This window comes from Falco peregrinus, chromosome 11 (assembly GCF_023634155.1).
Source record: "Falco peregrinus isolate bFalPer1 chromosome 11, bFalPer1.pri, whole genome shotgun sequence".
In the NCBI taxonomy this organism is placed as follows: domain Eukaryota; kingdom Metazoa; phylum Chordata; class Aves; order Falconiformes; family Falconidae; genus Falco; species Falco peregrinus.
Genome location: NC_073731.1, coordinates 3,638,672 through 3,663,785, shown reverse-complemented (window position 1 = coordinate 3,663,785; position 25,114 = coordinate 3,638,672). Strand labels below are relative to the sequence as shown.

Genomic DNA, 25,114 nt, shown 5'->3' with positions numbered 1-25,114 from the left:
AAAATGAGACTAATTAAGCATTTGAAATAGAATACGGAAATATTTGGACCCTGAGCATCAAGGGTTTATTTTTAAGCACTGTGCACTCCTTTCTGAGTAATGCTTTAATTTACACGTTATTTCTTAGGAAAAATCCAACTGAATTAATATACACCCTACTGCCACCATTTACATCCCATTTTCAATGTTGGGTCTGCATCACATTATACTGTAGGACCTGTATTCCTACCTCGGATCTGACGGACTAGGTCTGAGTCGTCAGGTAATGAAGAAGATGGAACAGGAATTCATGCTGAAGAGGAATATTTGAAGACTGCTGTTCATTTGCAAAGACACTCTGAGAAGCAGAAAATGGAAAGATTGCCTTTGTCTGGCTCTAGCCAAAATGCTTCAGCTTCTTGTTTCAAGATCAGGAACATCAGCTCGGTGAATAGATGAAGTGCCTACTCCGCATATCCAAGAGAAGCTTTCAGAAGAGAAACCATCCGGTAAAGGGTAAGCTATTACTCTGATGGTTTTTTCACTTTTGTAGGGACAAATTAAGGTAAAGCACTCTGCATGGCTATGGGCTGGTGGAAGGACACAGCCCTGAGCTGCCCTGCCATTTTATACCGAGTCATGCTGCTGCGAAACAAAGGCAAGTGACACAGAGAAGACTGTAGGTAAAAGACTGATTTCCTTCTCAGGGTTTAAGCCAGGACACTGAGACGAGTCTTATGTCCAACTTTACTACTCTAAGAATCGCTCAAAACGGCCCCAAACCTCTACTATTTCAGCAGCAGATCCTCAGGTGAGGAGTCCATTGGCAACAAGCTCCCAGTTAACGGCTTAGCGGGGCAGTGACCACAGTGAGCCATGAGCTGTTTGGCCACCTTCACAAGACACTCAAGGGGAAAAAGGGAAGACTTGATGGGGACAGTGCCAGCAGACTAGCTCTTCAAAAGAACAACTTTTTTCCTGGGTGGGGGGAGGAGGGGGAAGTCTCTGGGTTGAACATTTGACTAAGAAAAATACAAATAAGCTGATCATAAATTAACAGTCATCCCCGTTGTGAGCATGACCCTGCATACCTGGCCAAGGCAGGCAAAAGCAGATTGATTAAACAACAAAGTTCACCTTGTTTTCTGAGTTGAAAGCTCATGCTGTTTCTTGGCAGAACAGGCATGTCAGGGCTGTAATAACCACTTGCTACCTTGCTTCAATCAGCGTTAAAACCAGCACAATATTAACATCTTGGGGAAAATCCATCTGGAAACTGCTTTCTGGGGGGGAAAAAAATGAAAGGCTGGTAACGGAATACCACACCCAGTGTTCATTTATTTATCGATTTCGTAGTAACTTTAAGGAACCTCAAATTTCTCCCTCCTGTCACCTGAAAATTTTGTATTTCAAACATTTTCTGTTAAAATGCAGAGCTGGCTAGTTGTTCAGAAAGAAGTGGCAAAGAAGAGCAGTTCTTCAGCTGAAGGTAAATTGCATGGTCTGGCAGAGGCAGAGGTTTGCATTTGCTGTTTGGTTTTACTCTGGAGGAGGCTTTTGTGCACACACCTCACCATGAATCCACGTGGCCGGTACCTTACCTGGGACGAAGCCAACCCATCGCTCCAGTAACAAGCGAGTGGTCAGAGCATCCCCAAACTGTGATCCAGAGCAACCACACACTCTTAGATGTGGGAAAGCTGTTGTGTTTACACCTTGGGGGTTTGAGGTTGGAACACAAAGAGCTGAACATTAAAAAGACTGTGAAAAAATAGTTAGTTTTTGCTGGCATGGTAATATAAAATTGACTTTTTCTTCTTCCTCTTGATGTCCTGATATAGAGGACATTATTTTGCTGCACCTCTTCCTGTTGAATCAACTAACGTGATCGCTTCAGGATTCAGAGGACGCTTGTGCATGGCATGAAAAATTTTATGTAAGTCCTGTTGTGGGAACATTAATGCAAAGCTAACTGGGTAAATGAGCCAAAGAAAGCCTTCTGTTTATAGTTTGTGCTGATCTTTCTTTCCCTTTTTTTTTTTTTCCCTTTTTTTTTTTTTTTCTCCTCTGAAGCACTGTACTCTAGCATTGATAAAGCTTGAGGACTATACATATGATGTACAGCACACATGTCCTAAAATCCATCTCCTCTATGTGACTGCTATCTTGTACAGTTGGTTCAGCTTGGAAGCTCGCTGTGCATGTTTTGGAGACTTTTAGCATCTCCAAAGTATTTTTGGAAAGCAAGCAAATGAATCAGGGTCTGGACACTGCATTTTTAAATTGGCAAAATATTTATCACTTAATCTGAAAAACACTTTGTTTCATAGAGCTGGACTATGAAGAAGGCATTTGGCTCTGGATTAATTTTAGATTAAGTTTTAGGACCAGGGTGGGCTGTGGGTTTGTGTTCAATGATACTTAAGTGTAATGCCCTGGCTTTCCTACATCCTGGCCTGTAACTGCGTGGGATGGTGCTCTGCCAAATTTCTGTCACCTTGGGCTTCATTAGCATGAGAAAACAGACCCTTTTTGGCTTTGTGTCTCACTGAAAAACAAACCATTGGGGCTGGTTTGCCAGTCATCTCTTTTGGCCAGTTATGTATAGCTGCCTCCTCCACTCAACTTTAAAGGGATTTGGACAGGATTTATTTAGGTTCAGTTTTTCATTACAGCTCTTAAGCAGGTACCAGAGTGAAGGTTCCTGTTTGCAGTGGTGAACATTTACTCAGGTAACTACTCCTAAAGGTCTCAAGAGCATTGGCTAAGTGCTCAGCAGAATGAGTAGATATTTTATAATTAAGTCCTTAATTGAGAATTCTATATTTAAAAAAATATAAAATTCTGCAACAGCTTCCACATGAAATATTACCTGTGCATTTAAGGGGGCTAGGGGGCTGCATTCACTTTCTCCAGCTATGCTAATAGCTATTTCAATAGATGGAGATGTAGTAAGTACAATGCTCCATATGGTGAGTGAACCAGAACACTTAAAAACATTTGCAGAAAGGAACTCGGAACGAGTAACACAGATAAGTAACTGGTATTTTTTCTTAAATGAAGAAACTTTCATAAGACACATTCATTCTGTTGTGGAACAGAAATAGTGGCACGTAACCAGCATGTGTGTGCAGCATGCCTTTTGTCTTCAGCACAAATACTATGTTGTTTTTCTGCCTCTGAACCAGCTATGTGGGGAGGAAGAAACTATCCTTCCTCCACAAATGATTTTGGGAATAATTATGTCTAATGGGAAAAAAAGGGAAAAAATATCACAGTCTGTTCATGGACAGTGTGAACAGAAAGGAGTTGAGACATTTGTGGAGGTACTAATTCATTATAAATTACTCCCATTTTTTGGGTAGCAACAGTCATTGAACACAAATACAATTCTATTAAGGGCAGTAAGAGTCCTGACCAGATAGAAAAAGAGTAAGGCAGTCAGACTTCTGGAAAGACAACTAGACGGGGTACAGCTCGTGCTGTGATCTCTTCAGCACTGGTGAAAAGAGCACTGTAAATGTTTATTTACTTTAGTACTCATTGGCTTCTTAAATGAAAGAACTGATACTATTTAAAAGCTCTGACTGTGTCACACTGTTCCCCTCCTCTCTGCAAACTGCTGAAGCTGAACACCTGTCCCAAGTTTTCTGCATTATTGGCAAATGCACGGGAGGCGGGTCAGCGCTGCAGCCAGCCAGAGCGGGGCAGAAAGAACTGGCATCATATAATGGGGGAGGAGTGGGAAACCCTCTGCTGGGTGGGGACCCAGTGCAATGCCCGCAGAAATCGGTACAAGCCCATTCTTTGAGTGCCATGATTATGGACAGGGTTTTAGAATGGCTTCATCTGATAAGGCTAAAAGTACCTGCAGGTTTTTTTCCAGGCCACACACCAATTAATGCATGTATTTTTTAAATTTCTGAATGGCATGTCAGTGAAAATCCATGTTAGTATGATTGAGTTCAGTGGAGTAACGCTAGGAGAAAAATCGGTTGAGCCAAGATCAGAGGCCAAGTGCATTTAAAATTTGAGGCTCCATGAAGGACTTCTAGAATCACCCTACTTTTATACACCCAAACAAGCTTACTGCTTCGGCTAGAATGAGGTTTTCATCTCCTTTGGAATTCTGGGGTAAACTGTCCTTGTACAATTTTTTTCAGGGTCAAGTTTTAGGCAATATTTTGTGCTGCAATAACCACACCATGACAGACAACCTTTTCATCAGATAAGGAAAAAATTTTCTTCTTCAGGTCAGTAAGAGAAAGGAACATGACAAAGCTACAAATATAGAATCTAGAGGTGGAAATCTTCTGCGTTAAGTACAGTTATTGGTCTTGTTTAAATTTTTACCCAAACATTTCAGATGTTTAGACAGAGAAGCAAATAGACACTTGAGGGAATCTCAGCAATGAAAGCAGCTTCTCTTTGTTAAATGATTCTCTCTGATAATTGCTGTGGAAATTTTCAGAAAATTATTTTTAAAATATATAACTGATAGAGGGAATTGAATTGGGTAAACTGGTTACATGTGCAACCTCTGATTTGGAACAGAAGCAGCTGAAAACTGAGGGGAAAGGCTGTCCGATCACATTTCCATTTGCCAGGTAAGGGCCAAAGAAACTCAGCAGGGCTAAATAAAGATTTTCAGATAATAATTTGAACATCTTAATCTGTGATACTAAAAGAAAAACCCAGTCACCAAGCAACTGAAGTTAGACATTTAAATTATGCAACTGATTTCCAGAGGTGTGTGAATACACGACAGTGCCCAATAAAGTCGGGGAGAGCTGAGGAGGGCTCAGAGCACTGGGGTGGGGGTTGCAAAAGGGAAACAAAGCCCCACATGATGGTCTCAGATGCGTAAAGCTAAGTTTAATCACTTAAGTAGTGATATTTTTAGATCCTATCTATCTCCAAAGGTGCCTTGGACAATCTTTGCTGCGAGGGTGGTGGTTCTGAGATCTACATGCACATGACAGTTGGGTGAAAAAATTTCAATGGCTGTCAGAAACTGCAGTCTGGATATTTTGTTCTTAAAATTTGAACCCACACTTTGAAATTGTAAGGATTTTGTGTTGCCAAAGGTTACCATTGGCTGGAAAGAGTTTTGAACTGTTTGCATGAAGTGGCAAGTCTCTGGAGGCTCATCCAGCACTGGGTTAGATGAAGTCGTGGCCAGGGCACCGCAGCCAGAAGGATGGTCCTGATAAGGTAAGAAAGGAACAAATGTGAAATGGGGAGAGGGGGGAGAGACTGGTGATTCATTGTTAATCCTAAGAGTTTGCTTACTCACCTTGCCAGAAAAAAAAACAGAGTAGAAGGAGCACAAAATTTAATCCAAAAAATTATTAAAAAATAACCTCCTAATTAAAACAAACTAATTAAAATTAACACAGTGGTTCTTTTTTTCAGGCCAAGAAACAAAATCACTTAAAGGTATTTTTTTCTGAGTGTCACTTTGGAAAAATGTGTTCTTGGGGGCAGAGAAGAATGTCTCTCCATTATGGAAGGTTCCCCGTGGCTTTCACTTGGGCATCCACAGTGCTGGGGTCTGCTGCAAGGCTGGGGTCCGGGGGTGTCAGCGATCCTCAGTGAGCTCAGAAGCAGCTTTGCAAAGAGCTGCGTTGCTGCACAGTGGTCACTGGCTACAAGTACCATGCCAGATGAGCTTCCAGGCTGGCCAGTTACAGTGAAAAAATGGCACTACCACAATTTTAAGATGACAGTGCTATAGCAAACCAGTCATCACATGCTTGAGTTAGTAGCACAAGCAGCAGATTTAGAGTATTATGAAAATATATGCATTCTGAAATGCTGTGAATTATACCAAATAATTCTGAATATCCCTTTTGCTATACTAATGAATCAAAGCAGAGCTTACCACATTATCTGTAATCACCATGGAGAAAATGGATCTCAGTGTACGTAGCTCCTGTATAAATAGTACGTCCCCAGCACATTCTTTAAGTAAGTAGCGTCTTGATTGCATAATAATAATAATAATAAAGAGAGCGGTGTCCAGCTTGCACACAGGCCAATTAAAGTATCAAGTGCATGAGGCTAAAGCACTCCTGACTGGGGAAAAGTCAGGAGGGAGGTGTCCAGCTTACCAGTGCGCTCACCTCTGTGACTTTGCCTCCCGACAGCCCTTCTGACAGCAAACCATGGAGTCTGGAGACCTTTTTCCCTGAATCCTTGACAGAAACAGGTCACGGGGACAGCAGAGTCTCCACCACTTTACAGTCTCCTGGCAGAAACCAAGGATGTCGTGACTGCAGCACTGAGGCACAACTTTGCCGTTTGGGTGAAGCCTCAGCACTCGAGTAATTATTGTGCCTTGCAGCTTTGCTGGGCTGGATTTTCACTAGCTGGAGGGACCAGACCTGACCTCCACTGCATGCCACAGGTATGCTTGAGAATTCACGGAAAGCGGTGAGCTGGCGGAATGTTGTTTACAGGGTGGCTGGATCATATGTTTATGGCCTGAAATAGGAGATCCCAACCCAGACCACTTTGTTGGTTTCCAATGGTGAGAGGCAGAATATGAAGATCATATAATTCATGCTGGGGAGTGGACATGAGAAGAGAATGTGGGCAAAACCTGGCACAACCCACAGACTCAATAGTTGTCTTGACATTAATGATGGCTAACGACCTAATACCAGTACTAAACACCTTCAGATTTAATACATTCCACATTCAGCCTGTAGAAACTCCCTTCACAGAGATGGCCCAGAAAAGCTAAATGATTTAGATACTAGGATGCTAGAATTATACCTTGCTAACATCACTGGCATAAAAGCAGCAGAGGAGTAGGTGCCCTAGATCCCTGGAGATAGTCATTTGCCACCCAAAAGGAACGTCTAGCAGTTCCCAAAATTCATAAAATATTTTTGTACCCTCTGCTCAAGAGAAATGGGTGGTCAAGACTGTACCAGTATGGCTGGAAGGACTCTTCCACTTGAGCATTGCTGCGGCAGAGCTGGGCAGGTGGCTGGAAACACACCACCTGTGCTGTGATTGCATGGGCACATGCCAGCCTAGACACACGCATACTAATGCACTGCTCAGGCAGCCTTTTTGGGAGGATAATTGTATGCCCTGCCTTGAGCATCATCGGGAATGGGCCACTTCAGGGAATGAATCTGCTCTTCAAGATACAGCCACTTATTCTCTTCTCAGCACTGCAGAAGGGCAAATGTCCCTGGTTCAAGCCTTGGAAATAATGAGGTAAAATGGACTCAACACCATTAAAACCTCCCCAAAGACAGGACTAGATATTAGAATATCTGATTGGAAAAAAACAACGGACAAACACAGCTTGCCTTGGCAGGACCCCTCTCAAAGAGATGTGGTAAAAGCTCCCTGGTCACGGAAGGAGAGCTGGGAATTAAACGTGAAGTAGTCCACAGGGATTCTAGAAAAAAAAAAAAAAGCCAAAACACAGCTAAAGACACTGACCACACTGAAAAAAAGGGGGCCCTGCAGGCGGTTTGCCACACTGCAGTCAGAGACTAGGGTTTTCCTTCTCCCAACAGAAACAAGCAAATGGTAGGACAATCTGCTGTTATCCCCATTAAAAAGGGGAAAGAAACTGGCAGACATACACTTAGAGTAAGTATGGACTGTCTTAAGCTCCAACTCAACCTGCTTTCAGCTGAAAGGAGCTCACTTTTAGTATATATTAACTTGCTGTACTAATGCCAGTTGTGACTATCAGCCTCACAGCTTGACCACACGCCACAGAAATAGCCAGGCTCAGGGCCGTTTTGTCTCCAAATACTTTCTAGATTTGGCTGCTTAAAATAGGATTTATGTATATTTAAGCATCTAACAAAACACCCCGTTCCAAACATCAGGGTTCATCAGTGGCCTCATTCATGTGCTTGAAATAAAGCACGTGCTGAGGGCCGCTGCTGAATGAAGGTCCGCATTACGGGGTTTCCAGAAACACGGAGCGCCCAGGTGCCGCTGGGTAAACAGACGGCTCTTTATTTTGGAAGCCTATAGAACCGGTGCCCAACTTTAGATAATCAGAATTTTATCCTCTACAAAGACCGTGCAAAACACAAGTTACCACCGTGAAACCAAGAGCTGCTTTTTATATGTTACCCTAACTTTACTGAATCTAAACTCAAAAATTTCTCAGTACCTTTGCCATTACTTTATAAAAAAATCTTGTGACCCTTTTATAAGAAAAAGTACAGGGGGTGTAGCTCCCATGCCCTGGACACACTTGCATTTAGCTTGGTTCACTTCCAAAGGCCATGATCCAACAAGATATTCAAACACCTGTATAACTTTTAAGTACTTCACTGAACTTTGGCAAAAGTAGGGAAAAATAAATTCTGTTAAAACACCGCTTTATTTCTTTCAAATCTGATTTTTTGAGAATCTTGAATGCAGTGTATCATGTAAAATATTTCCTTCCTCATGCAGAATATTTTAATATTAAGCCAGATATTTTTATATTTCCACAAATTAAATGCACCATGGCTGAAGGTTTGACAGAAGCTTTAATTTGCACATAAAAAGGTAGAATGATTTCAGTTTTGACAGCACAAGCTTTTGATTTGTTAATAAAGGCAATTCTTTCTCAGTTGTGAACATATTCCCCAAATAAGACAATGCAGTTTGTAACAGAAAAAAAACATCTTCCTGGCATGGAGAATAAACTTTTGATCCAAAGTTATTAAAGACATTCAGATTTTACAAAAACAAAAGAATGGAACTTTCACATGCAAGCTTTAGTACTAACAGAACAAGAATCAGAGGAAGATTCACGTTCCTGCCACATTCTCTATACCTATTGTTACTAATGTAACCTACCGTCAATATACTTGGGTGAAGTTCATTGCTTGGAAGTACCTGCAAAAAGTTGAAGTCATTTTGGGGGCTGAGGGTGAGGAAGCTGTGTGTCTGGGAATGGGTTTGGGGAAAATCAACACAGATCTGCCTTGCAATGTCCTAATCAAACTGAAACGTAAGAACACTAAGATTTCAGACCCTCATGATGAAACAGAATTTGTAAACCAAGATATAACCAAGGGAACTGGAGGCTAAGCTTTCAGACTGACCTCCTCTGTGCCCATGTCAGAGTCCTCCTTTACTCCTGAGAGACTGCAGAGGAGGTGAGAGCGTGGAGCTCTGAAGCAGTTTGAGCAGAGCCAGCTCAAGCATGGAAAAAACCCATAATGTTTGGATTTCTGATCTCAGATCAAACAAATTATTTGAAACCTTTCCCCATGTGACAGCCAAAACCTGCAGCATGGAAGCAAAGCTGGAAGAACCCAGGGTCCATTTTGGTATATAAGAGGGTAAAGCAGTGCCTGCCCACGGGCCTGCCAAGTGCTCAGCTTTTTCACAGGCTCAGCAAGTGCTTTGCCCTGGTATCAGAAGCTGACTAAAGCTGCTCAACAAGGTGAGCGATGTGTCCAAACAGTTTGAAATACAAACCAGCCAGTGTTGTTATTACAGGCCCACCACTTTTAACTCTGAGAGTAGAGACTAATCCTGACCACCAGTACGTGGGCTCCTGGATATCACTTGTGTGGGCATGGGCGAAGCAGCGAGCAAACTGCGCAAATAATGCCTGACGTAAGATGTAACGCACCTCCCACACATTGCTAGAAAACTCTTCCTGGACATCTGCAGCCATGGCACGGAGCTGTTGACTGTCTGTGTCACTGGAGAGAGCGGTTACTTACAGATGATTGGCAGCAGCATATCCTGCTATAATGCTAACTAAGCCTGTGACACAGCCTGCTATCAATATTTTACTCTATTGCATGTGGCATTTTGCAGTGACACCAGATACAGTGCTCTGAGGCTTACTGCTTCACAGTCCTTCCATTTAATAGCAAAGTCTCTTGATGTTTGTAAACTTCTAAGCTTTTGCTGGAGGAAGTCAAGCAGTTCATTACTAAAAGACATTTTTGTTTTCCAAATAGTATCCCCTCATGCTTTTCTTTGCTTGCATCTCACCACAGTTGCCTCCTAATCCAGTGTTGGTGAAACAAGGCTGAAGGTATTTTGGTCATGTTTTCACACTTCTGTTGTACAGTTGCCTCCTTCCACTTTCCTTCTGACTACACTCTGCTTCACAAATGCAGCCATCTGGCACAACATCTCATTTTTTTGTATTGACACCTGAGTAATCACAGCCCTTTTTTCCTCTCTCTCTCTCTTTTTTTTTTTTTTTTTTTTTTTTAAATAAAGATAGCGTTTCCAGCTCCAGTGCATAGGCTTATAATAGGCAAGCCACATGCCATTAAAGAAAAGCAGCAGAAGTGAGAGGTCACTGGTATTAATGCTAGAAAACATTCAGGGTGAGATGAGAGAAAGAAAAACATTCAGCATTTTCAATGAGATTATCACAAGTCATCTCCAGCACTTTTTTTCCTTCACATTGGTTTACAGGAATGGTTATTTTAAAACTTAACCATCTTCAGGTTTGGGCTGTAAAGACGCTAGGCTCGATCGCTCCGGCAGAAAGGCCTGTGGGGCACCAGGGACAGCACGTGGGACATCATAGCAGTATCGCACACCAGAGCAAACCCAGCCTGGTGTGGTAGGAGCAGCATTTAAAGAGCACACGTTTCACCTCTGGATCCTATTGTTGAAAAATGAAAATAATTTGTGTCACCGACAGTTTAGTGGCGCAGTCACCTCTGGGAGTGGGAATGAACTCGACAGTTTAATTCTCTGTCTTTACGACAGTCGGCTGTAATTCTGCTAACTCCAATGGGTTCATGCTGGGAAGGGATTTCCCTTTCACAGGGTTCAGTGCATTGGTCACGTCTGAACACAGTTCTTTAAGATCACAACTCACAATACTATTAAGTCAAGCATCAATTGAGCCCTGCCTTCTCCCCCCACCCCAACTGGAAAGAAGTATTTCCATATATTGTGTGTATGAAATATACTTCTAGAAACTGATGGCAAAGTTGTGGCTCCCAAAATTCAGAAGAGTCTTACCACACATTGCTGTACAGCCAAAATTGCATCCCAAGAGTTTTTTCCTGGCCTTGTCTCAAAGGACATCTTTCAGACCTACTCTCTCCTGCTAACACTCACCTTTCCCATGCTAGAAATAAATTTGACAACGCTAACTTGATCTCCACCTGGCTGCCATCTCCTCCACACATCTGATCCTACCCCTGAACTCTATCCCTCTTGAAATAAAAGATGGCCACCACCCTGAGGACCAAGTGACCTGGAAACACTGCACAGAGATATATGAGCAATGGAGCAACTGTGCCAAAAGAAACTCACAAATCACATACTCCGGGCAATGGGACAACTGGCAGAAAGACAAAATAAAATGACTGCCTCTACCTCTCTCCAACTCCCTCAGCCGACACCACGACAGTCTGCTGCTGAAGCATATCTGCATCAGCTAAACCTGCTGTTTCTCTAACAAACCTCTTGCTACGGTTCTTCAAAGCAAGAGGAATTGGGCCAGCCAAGGTCAGGACGGTGCTGTGAGCCAGGAGAACCATTTCCTACCAGCTCAACAAATACCCAAGGACAGAGGAGCAGAAGCAGGCACAGGGGTAAGGGACAGATTCCAAGCAGCTGCCCTGCATGCACCTACCTGGCCACTCCCTTCCAGTAGCACGGCATGTTTGGAGAAGAAGCAATCACCGCAGCACCTGAAATAAAGACACAAATTCTCAGGCACAACAGCTGATACCCTATCATTCAAGTTGTCACAAACCACAGATGTCAACAGTATGATTTTTGCTGTCAATATCAATTTGGAAAGTGCCATTGATAAAGTGCCAGTACAGTTCAATAATGTTCGACTCCACAGACTGAATGTGCACTGAAATCCTTGCGGTTTTTTTCCCCATTTGTTTTAAACAGACTTTTCCGATAGACTCTATCTCTAGGGGCAGGCTAGGCAAGCGCAGTGGGCATCTGTGCCACATCAGCTCAGTGTCTCTTTGCTTTAGTGGGTTAGCAAAGAAGATTTTTTGATGCTACGAGCAGCGTCCCCCCTGTGTGAGTGATCAGCAGGGGCCACAGCATGCTTTTTGGATGGATTTACATCTCGTGGAGATGCCATAGGGGAGGGAAGAAGTTTGACCTAAAAAGGTCAGTCTAGACCCTATCAGGATCCAAATGCAGACTCAGAACCAGGCTAGGACAATCTGGACCTGGTTTTGTGAGAAATACCTGTGAGTTTTTCAAAATGCAGCCACCTGGAAGATTCCCTTCTTCACTTTCAACTTGAAAAGAGAGATGGAGCAGTTAATGGGGGAAAAGAAAGGCCATGAAAATTATAAGCTCTGTAAAAAGTTTCTTTGCAAATAACAGTTTAACACTATGAAGTTAGTTTAAAATGGTTTCAAAGTCTAAAATTAGTTACATTTTAAACTAACAGCATATGCTTTTATTGTCTCTGATCTAAAATATAATCCCAGGAGGCTGTGAAAAGCATGCAAATTACAGAAAGCTAATTTGCTCCAACAGCGACACCTCCCATGTAGTTGGGAGGTCTATTAGACCTCGTGTACTCTCCATTATTTGCATATTAATAGCACCTGCTGAAATACTTTGGGATTTACTTTTCCTGCCAGCAGAGGGACAAAACAAACAAAGAATTTATATAAAATTCCCTTCATACAGATTTGATGAACAATAAACTATTTAGACAGCACTAAGAATGCCAAATTAGTGAGACATTGGGGTAGGATTGCAGATGGCATCTGTGATTTACAGAGAAACTGGACTGCAAGTTTGCTTAAAAAAAAAAAAAATCACAAACCAAAAAAAAAACCAAACAACAAAAAAGCCCTCTCTGGAAAGCGCTGGGTAATTTGAAATCACTCAGTTGGCTCAAGTCTGAAGAATGGAAAAGTTTAACTAAAGAAATCCAGATACTGCAGCAAGAAAAAAAGAAAAATACAACAAAAAACCCCTACACATCCACAACCACTGAAATCAGAACCCCCCAAAGTGGACCTTGATTAAAAATCTACAAAACCCCAGGCTTTGATATTAGCCAGGCCTGCAAGGCCTAGTCTCCTGCACATAAAACAGAAAATAAATTAAAACCAGCTACAGCCTAAGATTTACTTAACAACCCAACTTCCAATCTCTGCTTATGACCACTGCTTCCCCTTCTGGCCCCCTAACTATAAAAAAAGGCCCCTTGTATATTCCTATAGCTCATCTTCTTCAGGGTAAGGGTGAAAGCAGTTTCTTTCCACAGTAGCAAATGGAAAAAGCTCACTTCTCTGTGCAAAGCTGAGCCAGACCCCGCAGGCGGGATGCATAACACATGCCTCTCTCTGCAGAGCGGACTCGGGAAGCTGACCAGGGAGGCCGGGGCATTCCCCAGCACCTCTTTTTCCAAACAGGCAACTGGTATTCCTAAAGAAGCACCAGCCATGTACTCATATTCCCTTCAAGAGCTGCAAGGGGCCTATATTTCTCCCCACTTTTTAAACCCACTGCTTTGATTCTGATTATGCACCCTTTTTTAAATAGGCACTGAAAGGCCCACTAGAGTTATTTACTGCTGGTGTGCAGAATTTCTGTAGCATTTTAACTACCTTCATATTCCCAAATGAAGAAGGCAATTGACGTTAAGTTCAAATGACTAAATTGTTCTCCACATATTAAAAAAGCAGTGAAAGAGCTTTTCATGTAGGACAATGAAGCACGGAAAAGTAATGTTTTTAGCAGCCTGGCCAGTGCTCTGCTGGGAGGGTGAATCGAGAGTCTGTCCTGAGCAAGGGCAACCTTCAGCTGCCATCCTGGCAAAACCTGGCAGCCACCTTCCTCTGTGGCAGCAAAGCCCCCAACTCTGTCCCTGCGCACTGTGTGACTCCTGTGTGAGGGGGTGGAGAGAAGAAGGGACTGTTATCAGGAAATATATTATTATTGGCCTCTTCCCTCTTCAACCACAGGCAGAGCTCGGTATCTCTTTTGGCTCTGCACAGCCAAATGAGACCTATGAAAAACTTGCTTAGTGTCAATTGTGATTACCGAAGGAGGCAATCAAACACTACAGCAATGGGGACCCCTGAAATGCTACAGACAGGCAACTCCCACCATGGCTGTCAACAAATGCTAATTCTCATTAAGGTGTATGTAACTCTTAAATGCTGCAACAGTGGTAGCTATTAGTATTAGCTGGTAGCTAGTTAATAATAAGTAGTAGAACTAGTTAGCTGCAGGATGGCAAGCAGATGCAGATCAGAGAACTCAGCTCTGAGCTTATGATCACCATTGGTGATAGTATTCAGCATATTTTTGCATAGCCAAGAACCTCTAAATAGCTGGAAGGGAAACAGGTTACCAGAACGGTTCCTGGGAGGCTTCAGTGGCTCGGGGCATTGAGAAGCAAAGCTGTCTCTTTATGTTTAAGATACTAGCTCACAACTGTTAAGAACTGCGTGCTGCTATCATTCACATAGATTCAGTGCCCTGTAAAAATCGGTTTGCATCCCATTTCTAGAAGAGGAGGGCAGGATCCAGCTCCTCTAACTTTTTTGTGTCCAGCAATCAGTTACCTGCTGTGGGCTCGTCATGGTTGCTGTGCTTCAGGGATGGCAAGAGCCAGCACGGCGCCTCGGTAGGGGAAGTGTCTCCACCAACAGAGATAAAGCCCAGCCTCAACAAGCAGGAGCTGGTGACCCAAAGTGTCTGCCCCAGTACAGGTTTTCCGGCTGGCACTTTGTGTTTCAGAGAGGCGAAGGCAAGTAGAAGCGTTCAGAGGGACCTGTGCTCTTCCAGTCCTATTACCTCTGGGGTATAGCATGGCAGAGAGACACGCACTGTTACTGCCTGCCAGGTACACAGGTAAAAACCTCCCGTGCTGCCACGCAGCACTGCCTCAGCCTTTTTGTAAAGTGTTCTTCCAGTCACGGAGAGCCATGGATTTGTAATGACAGCGATAAAAACAATAATAAAAAACCCCACCCTGAAAAGCAAAACCCAGGCCATTACCTATTATAACAAATTGAATTGGATATTCCTTACCTGAAATTTCATGAGCAATTAGCAAACAGAATTATCCACAAATGCATGTATGCCCTATTATCCTCGTAGCGACTTCAGCAGCCACGACGTTACAAGCTTGCAGTTTGCTATCTAGCAGCTCTAGCCGCCTCCAAACCACAGCTTTTTCTTCTTTCTTTTTTTCAACATGAAGTTCATGGCAGCCAGTGTTCTACCACCTGCACACTGGGGGAGGAAAAAAACAAGGGGGAGAGGATCAATATGTACAGTATGTTTATATTCAGCAAGAGCATGTTGCAGAGTGGGGAGCTGTGATGTGTGTGTTTGCATTGTCTGTGAAAGGATCCTTAAGTGGCACTGCAGCTGGAAAAATAATGGAAGATCAGGGGACTGTCTTCAGTGACAAACTTTTATCTGGTAAGTTACAATTATATCGTAGGAAATGATACCTTAGACCGCAACTAATTTGTGAATCCCAGGAAAGGCAGATCACTGATTCTTCATCAGGGCTGCAGAACCCGATCTATAAAAATTTGGGCCCCAGCAGGAGGTTGTGTGTAAGTGTGATTTACATTTCAATTCTTAGTCCACCACAACCTTTACATTTTCCTGCAGCACTATCACAATGGAAATTTTTGTTCTCAGTGTGCTCAAGATACATATTAAAAAATAAAAAATCCTGGTACAATGGAAGTCAGTTGTTAATGGGAAAGAATGTGGCATTTATGCTCAAATTGTTTCACAAAACACCATTACATCAGAGTCTTTCATCATTTTACGGGGGACCTAGTCCCCCGACACCATCTTCAGGGACTTCATGTGGTGCTTGCCACTATCATTCCACTTGCACAGACACCCCAGCCCTTTCAATTTTTATCTGCTCAGAACCCAGAATATGTTACATTATTTAGTTTTTGTAAGAAGCTTTTCTGTATGAAGAATTCACAACAAATAAAAGCCATTTCCCTGAAAAAATGAGCTTGTGAGTGACGGTTAAGGGAATTTCGGGCAGACTCCCTTTACAGGAGGGGCAGCAGCTCTGCCATCCTTCCCGCTGACTGATGGCACAGGTCCAACTGATCCTACATGTAGCAGCCACCAGCACTGGCAACAATGGCACAAGGCTCACATATTTCTCCAAAAATCTTGATGGGTCAGACTACAAACCCTGTATATGTGCTGGAGATGAATTATTCACAGTAACAGGAGGGCTTCCCTGTGCCACCACTGAATCAGGGAGACAAGTTTGCAGAAAGGGGAAAAAAAACTACTCCTGACTCCTTTAGCCAAGGAAATGTTCCACGTCAAAAGCTCACAGCCTCTTAACCCAGTGTCAACAAAGACAGGTCTTCATGCCCTTCCTGTGTGTTTGTGAAGCCAACTGAGCCAAACTCTTTGAGAGGAAGCCAACGTGCAGAGCCGTCCACAGGCCATAGAAGATGATTATTAATGTGCTGGCAGAGCTCAGATGCCTCTCCTTGCCGCATATGGAGCCAGGTTTTGTCCTAAAGAGCTACATATGACCATGAATTCAAATTTACATTTATTTTGGCAGTTTGATACCTGTTTTCCTATGCACAGAATTTTATTGCCACTTATTCAGATATGGCTGAACTCAGCAACCCTTTCCGGTGACACGTTCCCCAGCTGATTGAATTTCCAGGCTCCAAAACTCAAAGCCCAAGTAAAGGGTGCAGGAGTTTGTCTACCACCAACAGGAGAACACCAAACATGTCCAAATGCGCTTCCAAGTTTCTTTCTGCTTTTGCTGTTACTGGGGTTGATAGGAGCTTCCTATTGACTTCAGCAGATACAGGCTTAATGAAGGACATTTTTTCTACCTATCTCATAAAGGCACTTTCCTTCCCTCACTCTAATTTGCCATGTTGGGACCCAGCGATTTGTTTTATTGCATAGTGATGCCTGCTGGCATTTGCAAGACTGCAGCACTTTCACCGTGAACTTTCATACAAGCTGCTCCCCTATGACAAATGGAAAGCAAATCTCCACACTGAAGGTTACGGCTCTTCTTGAAATGCTCTGACTAAAGTGTGTTGTTCCATAAGGAAGACGCCAAGCTTTGGAGAAGTTACCCCCATATTTGAGTACCTGTTTGGGGGGGTGGGGACGGGGGACAGGGGATGGGACGGAACACGGACTGGGGCTGATTCTGCAATATAACAAGACACTGACTCTCTGAGGCTTCTGACCTGGGACACCCCAAACAATCACTTGCTTTTCGAAATGTTTGTTTTCACTCCACTGAGTGTCTGAGTGCCCAACCAGAGTATTTCAGACTGAAAAAGAAGTCTGGTCCTGAACTTCCTGCTAAAAATAAAAACCTTTATACAAATGAAGGATAAATAACTTTTCTTTTATTTAAGGACACTTCCTTGTTAAGAGCGCAGAAAGCAGTCAGAAGTACAGATCTTACCAACTGCTCTTCAACTTAACATCTCTGGCATTCAAAACATACAACTTCTGTGTTTGTACTACATTTCCCTAACAGCTTATATCGAGGCCAAACAGACAGCATTCTGCAAAGGTCTTCTAAAATAAGCTGATTTAAAAGAGCAAGGTCAATGCCCAACATATGTCAGATTCTGTGAGTAGAAATCAAAGAGTTAGGAGCAAATGGAGTATGTCAGAGCTCAGTGGTTTTCCATGCCAGGCTCCTTCACCAAGTTCACGTTTCTGCTGCCAAAAACAGTAACAATCCCATCATATGAGCTTCAGCTTTGGAAAAGTGTCTACAGAAAACCTCAGTGTCTGTACGTAGGCTACTTAGCTCGATATATGAGACTAACACATAGATAAATGTGTTTATCTGGACTTGCTGTTTATTGTCTCTACAACTATATTTTTCTTTTAATGGGACACATGCTGACTCCATGCCTTAGCCCTAGGCTCTATTAAAATCAGATTAAAAGCATTAGTAATGTAGTTAATTTAGTTTATAATATGCCTATCAAGAAAAAAGAGAACATCAAAATAGAAAATTTTATATATATAAAGGATTTAAGATTTTTTTTTAAAATATTCTGCTCCATTTTTTATTTTTGAAAAAAAAGGGCATTTTTAAAAAAATAGAAAAGGAAAACTTTTTCCTCTGTTCAGGTAAAGTAACTCTGTCTGGTCTTTTAAAACATGTCTTGCAGAATGATATTTGTGATTTCAATTAAAATATGCTATTGTCACTTTAGCCTCCCTCTTTGGTATTTTAAATTGGTCCTAATGGCTTTGCCTTAAGTGATTTGCGTCCCATAGTGAATCCCTGTCACTTACAGCACCTCCCACTATTGCCCTCCCGAATAATCACTACCAGATAATCACTTCTTCCCCCTTCTTCCAACGTTATTGCTCGCTTCCCCTCTGACTCCGCATGCTCGTGCAGTCTGCAAAGTATTTGCTCTTTAACATCTTTAACATATGGCTTGTTGCTCTGGCACACAACAGTCAGGGATTTTAAAGCAGGATAAAAGCTGCATGAAAAAGGCCAAACCAATGGCTCTACAGGTAGGCTTGTATCTCTGCATGGCCTGTTTTTCCAGGCGGCAAACCGGAGAGTGAGGAAAGGAAAAGCAAGAGAGGAGTGGGCACCATACTCGTAGTTTAGGGGCTGGCAGGTGCTTGTGCAGCCCAGGTCCACTTGCTGCTTTCTAACAGCCCTGTGAGATGGAGACCGTCTGAGGTGAACCTGTTTAGGATTGCAAGATTTCCATTGCAGACTTTCCACTGAAAAGATGCCGTCAGCCCCTAAAAGGCTTTGGTTGAAAGCTAAGAGCAGAGCTGCCCTCGGGCCCTGCGTGCTCCTTCAGTGATCCCTCACCCACCCTGGTACCCACATAAGGACGCACACAGAACCGCAAGCTTTCTCCTTCTGAGAGGAGGATCCTTTCTCCTTTGCCTTTCATGGATCTCATTATTAATTGAAGAATCATTTGGTTTGCATAATTGTCCTCTGCCATACGCAATTCCAACCTTTCTCTTTAAATTGGCTTATTAAACTAAATACAGTCTTTTGTTTTTGTGACTCCATCTATCAAAGCTTCTAGATGGACAGTCAGTGCGATGTGAAGGAAAACCCCCAAACTAATAATATTAGGAAGCACCTCTTCATGTACATTTATGAGATCTACCACCAGGTGACTCCATTCTAAAATATCTGTATTTTCATAAAACAAAATGCTTTATTTCCTACACCCTGAACATGATTATGATGCCCCCCTCCATAAGATGTAACACTGAAAAAAACAGTGTTAAATGAACAGCACTCTTACTTAACATATGAACTATTTCTCTTTGAATAGCACATGAAATTGTTTTAGAGACAGGGATTTCCAGAACAGCCTGATCTGTTCCTGTCTAATCAGACCTGATTAATTCAAATCAAACTGCAAACCTCAGTTTTATTTTGCTTTAAAAACTCTAGATCAACAACAAATCAGCAGTATGTAGATATCACAGAGGCAGTTAACACAGAGAGCCTACAGACACAGAGTCTCGTAGAGTCAAATGGATATGATTAAACATTGGGAATCATTTATTAATATTTTATATATTCAAATATATACAGAGCAGGTAGGACCAGTTAGAGGGATACCCTTTCACAGGGGACTTTATTATATTTATGCCTAAGAACAGGAGATCCAGCTCAGGTGTCAAAGGGTGTTTCTTCAAAATATAGAAAAATTATTAACAAATAATAAGGTTATGTGGGAGGGTTTGTAGCACCGAAGTGCACTAAAGCATGCAATGATCTACACAGGTAATCAAAGTGTTCCTGTGATACTGAGCACAGCAGAATAAATAAAATAAGATAAAATAAAATAAAACAATCTTGCAAATGCAAGATTGCAAATGCAAAATAGGTAGCCATACAAGAAGTATTTCAGAGATTTACTGAGTCATTATTTCTGTGGAATGTGTACCCAGAGAGACTCTCAGCCCTGACCAGTTTAATCCACGTCAGACCAGGAAGACACAGGGTCAGGAGGCTGAATGTGGATTTGGGCACTTGGCACAGCTGTTTTCCTTAGGTGCAATACACTTGTCACTAGTGGTGGCACTTTGCATTTGCTGTATGGCAGCATATGTGCTTGCCACATTTGGGACCCATTATATCTCTTTACCCTGCAGCCACTTCCCTTCCCTTCTCGTTAGCTGCATGTCCGTATAATCTTCCATAGTCTTTGGCTACATTGCAATGCCAGTGCTTTGCCTCCTCTGCTTGCTCTACTGACTAGACATACTGCCTGCACTCTTCGCAAGCTTCACAAATTACAACCATCTGTAGATGGGGCAGGCTGTTTATATATATTACCAAATTTGTACATATATGCACATGCATATACATACAGACATGTTCTACAAGAAAGCATAGCTACTCCATCATTGAAACACTTACGTGTTCAGAAATACTTTTGCTACCAGGAAGAGCACACACAGAAAAAGAAAAGTTGAAGAATAGCTGAAGAAATCTTTCAAAGCATAGTGTAAGCCCAAACTAAAAGCTAAGGTGAAAAAAGGGAGGGGATGGACTATACGTTCACATTTCAGCCTCTGCAATTTAAATCATAGTTACTGCAATAGCACAGACGAATTAGTATATGTTGATATATTGGCTTGCAAATAAAACAGTATCTGACTGCATGTCCAAAAGAGGTAGTTAAATGTTTCCGCTTGCTTTGTACAGACAGTTGCACAGCCAGGACTGACCGCAGGACTCATTCTTGCTCAGTGTTGGGTCACTGCATACGACAACAACAGTTAAGAAGAAATTTGGTTGATGTCTCATTTTGAGGGGCTGCACTGCCAGCCTCCTAACTTCAAATACACAGTGTTTCTTACCAGGATGCTGGGACACTGGTTCAGAAGAAAAAAGTCCCTGGTCTGGAGAGATGAGCTTGCCCAGGCAAGTTCCCAGCTAAGCGGTGCTCAGGCCCAGCAGAGGCTCTTTCTCGGGCTCCCCAGAGGCGTAGGTGTGCAGCCAACAAAGAACCATTGAGCTTCAGATAAAAGAGCTTTGCACACTCTTAAAGAACATTAAAAATGTAGCAGCCTCTGATTCACAGTTTTGTAAATATAACTATGTTTTTGATGGCCGGTATTCAGATAAGGCCAGACCTCCTTGTCTCCCTCCGAACCAGAGCAACCCAGGGTTTGGGAGCTTCATGCCTGGATGCATAGACGTGAGCCAGTCCGGTGGAGAGGCCCCATGGGAAATGCAGATCCCTATTCAGCTTTTTCTTTCCACAAATATGAGCAAGTTTAAAAACTAAATGATAAACTCATGATAAACCTCCAACCTCCAAACTATAATTAAACTGAGTTCTTAAAAAAACCCAAACTACTACTTAGCTTTGGTCTGTTTCTGTTATCATTAAATTTATAAGTATTTTCTGAAAATCTCATCCCAAGGAAGCAATCACAAAACCCCATTAGGGTTATTTTTACACAATGGTGAGGACACAGAGTTACCTTCCTGAAGTAGCTCCTGTCTAGCTACAGTGACACAGGCAAACCTTGATCTGCATGTGCTATATGCCAGGCCTGCTGTTTTTAAATGCTACTGAAAGGCAGCAGTTGGGAAAATGATGTTACAGCCATGGCCTACACGGGCTGTCATCTCAGGGAGCGCCATTTCTCTCGGCAGCTGCTCTCAGCAGCTATATCCCTCACCTGACAATTGCCTTGTTCAGCAACAGGTCAGGCCAGCAAAACCCTTCGCTTACTTTCAGCCTCCCCAGGTAACTGGGAGGGAGTGCGAATCACCTCTGGCTTTCTCTGCAGCCCCCATTACATTAATGAATGGCTTTATATAAAAAATTGCTGCTGACAACTAAATCCTTTCATAAGTTGTGATGCTTTTGGACGTGTCCCTCCATTTTCCCACCCTCTCTTACACAGATACAGGGAGAAGGCTTAGGAAGGCCAAAAAATCAGGGGAATTTTGGCCTTTTCTTTGAAGTGACCATTTGTGAAGCACGGGAAATTGGTTTGTTCACTTTGGGATGCACAGTTTTGAGGCAGTTGACTGGAGAGAGAGAGAGAGCATCCGCAGATCAACAAGAGACAGTTTTTCATCGGTACCCTCTAACGCAAGTGACATGAAGGAAAAATCATAGCTGGGGCAGGAGAGGTGAGAGACTGGAAAATGCCTGTCCATTTTAATGTAAACAGTTACAATATGCACATACATTTCATGCCATCTCACTGCCCTTATGTCAGGAATGTTAAGTAGGTAAGAGGCCCCTGGCTAAGCACCGAGAAGTCCACAGCTTACAGCAACGCTCCCCAAGTACAGCCTGTGGGCCTGAGAAGCTTTTGTACGCAACATGTAATGGCCTTTTTAATTGTGGTCATCCTTGACAGAGCAGCTGATGGTCAGCATTACAGTGGTGACAAGGTACCTGGCAGCTGTGCAGGTCCCACTCGAGGGGGAATTAGGTGACGCTGCTGAGCTTTCCTCCCTGTGCTTTGCACATGCGAAGCATGTTGCGTTCCATCTTCTGAACAGAAAGGTTCTGCATTTTGGGTGAATTTTGTTCAGTAGCCCCCCAGCCATGTCATTAAGGTGCCCTTCAGGAATAAAACTTGGAAACCTCCTTGCTGAGGAGCTTGGAACTAAAGATACAACCTGTAATCTGGGTCGAGGTTTTATCAGCATCAAGATCAGAAGGGAAAAAGCACTTGTATGTGAATGGCCAACTCAACTGCTTGGAGAAAGGAGTTGATTCATGCTGCCAATATTGGCTCTTACACAGATAATAAACTAGACTGGCCTTTTTCCTGACATCACACTTCAATCAAAAACTTTCTCACAAAATGTCACTTTCAAAGTTGCAGCTTTAAAAAAAAAAAAAAGTCTTTATAAAAAATTCATGGCCACAATGATCTGATAATGCAGCTTTCTGATACCAGCAGATGTTTTGTCTAACATGTTCCCTGAAGCTGTACTCTGTGCCTTCATATCTTTCATTTCCAGTTGCTATCTGCTGACTGTGGGATGTCATGTACGTACCCTATAGCGATGCACAGCAATTCGCATCTAACACCGCCGTGCGTAATGAGCTTCACAAGATGCTTGTCGCAATAACTCCGCACTTCCCCAACCATATGGAACACAACACTCCAAAGCCCACAGACACTTTTTTTTATTACAGTTCAGATCCTTAAAACATAATCTGTGTGATGTCTAGTGAATGTACGTGAAGAGCTGCTGAAAACAAAGTTAACACTTGTTCACATCATCTGTTACAAATGTCCAATTTGGGACAATAAATTTCCTCGGAACCTGTTCTTTTGCTGACTCGTTGCTTTATCTTTTTTCTCTTTCTCTCACGTCGTTTTTTTTATGAACTATGCATATGTATTAAATGGGATTTGTTGTCCCTAGATACCAATTTGCATAAAGTGCAAGCCATCATTGGTTGGAGAGAAGCAAATTACTTCTCCAGCAAGATCACACTTCTTTTTTTTCTTTTTCTTTTTTTTTTTTTTTTTAATTTTAACAAACCGCAGGCAGAGGCTGTTAACAGCACTTAGCCAGATATGCAAAGTATCACTTTTCTCAAAAGCAGTTTGATCAATGAGAAAAAAAAAGAAAAGGAAAAAAAAAAAAAAGAAGAAGAAGGGGAAGGTATTATTCAGTTAAGTACAATGCAGAAATGACCCAAGACTGAAGCAGCTAACCCAGCCATTCACCTGTAACTCAAGCTGCCTGATTCTCAGTAAAATACAATTCAAGTATGGCTTAGCGCTCAGGACACAAAGCAAAACAGCTCCACTGAGCAGAGCCTCCCAGAATCACCGTCCCTCCTTCCAAGTGTCCTCAGTGTGTTTCCAGAAGTCCCAAGTGTGCTTGTTACTTTTACGTGTTGTTCAGCTCCCTTGCAGAAGCCTTGCTTGCTCATTCACATCCCCACACATTTACTCACGTTGGGCACATTCTGATGGACTGTATAAATACTGGCTTGAAAGAGCTTTACAAGTGCAGGGAGGCCCTCCTCTGCCCTCCCCTGATTTTACTGGCTCCCTGGCACCAGAGGTGCTCTGCAGGATGGCAGCTGCCATCCTAGCAGGCTTTGGACAATTACAGTCTCCCTTTTTTCCTTATGTTCCTCATTGCGCACACCTGTGACATGTTGGCAAGAGCCTCGGCTATAACAATATGACAGATTCCCAGATTCAGAGCTAGCCCTGTATGAGCCCTCTACATCCGAAAGGAGGAAAGACAGAGGAGGGAAAAATTACAGTGAGGGGATTTTAGAAATACTTCAAGAAACAGATTATGAAGCAAACGTGTGATGCACAGGATGATGTACAAACTCACCAGCCCACTACTAAAAGGATTTGCAAGCCATGAGCCAGGCTCAGTTGAAGTATGGGATATTAAATTCACTAAAGGGAACAAATTAACAAGGACAGTGAGCTGCAAAATTTCCAACTAAGTCTGAACTTCTTAAGAATTTAGTGCTGGGGCATTGCTTGGGGTGCTGGGGAGAAGAGGTCCTCCCTAAACATAATATTTTATTCTGTTGAGCTCTCTGAAAATGACTGCAGGATCTGTCTCTCACTAAATGTTTACTCAGAAGTTAATCCCAAATCCATGAATATCGTGTGCTTGGATTATTTTACCTCTGAATTTAATGGACAGATGATACTCTCTTAAGAATGGTTTCTAAGATCACACAGAACATCAGTAACTCTTTGCAGACATAGGGCAGTTTTGCCACGGTGATGACTAGATGCTGAGGTGCCTTTCAGGGAGTTGTGGATGCCAGAAGAACAAGCTAGGACCCAGCGTGTGTAAATTCTCAAGAGACAGTCTGTATTTCCTTGTTACCTTCAGCATCTATCCAAAGATACACAAATACCCACAGATTTTATACTGTGTGATGATTTGAAAGTGGAAAAAATAGTTTCCGTCTGCAGAAATATTGGCAACTTCTTGCAGCTTTTGCAAAAAGGCAAAAATTTCACACATCTCTTATTAACGTATGCTGCTTTGTTTCCGTATTTATATTTGTCACATTTAAAAGGAATAAAATAGAATTTAAAAGAAGATCCTCACTCCCAAATGATCACAACAGCACAAAGAAGTCATGCAAAGATTATAACAAAAACTCACAAGAGGGAATTAAGCACCAGCTTTGAA

At 42.5% G+C, this 25,114-nt stretch overlaps 1 long non-coding RNA gene across 14 annotated transcripts in view; it reads left to right on the top strand.

Moving 5' to 3' along the window:
• The window catches only part of LOC129785307 (uncharacterized), a 229,966-nt gene extending 206,710 nt beyond the window's left edge, over positions 1 to 23,256 (top strand). For 8 of the 14 annotated variants that reach the window (XR_008749185.1, XR_008749182.1, XR_008749181.1 and 5 more), the window contains one exon: positions 215 to 23,256. This is a non-coding gene — a long non-coding RNA (uncharacterized LOC129785307). Of the gene's footprint in view, positions 1 to 127 lie in introns of all 14 variants that reach the window. The other 6 variants (XR_008749183.1, XR_008749178.1, XR_008749180.1 and 3 more) reach the window with 6 other exon arrangements.
• The last annotated feature ends 1,858 nt before the right edge of the window (positions 23,257 to 25,114 follow it).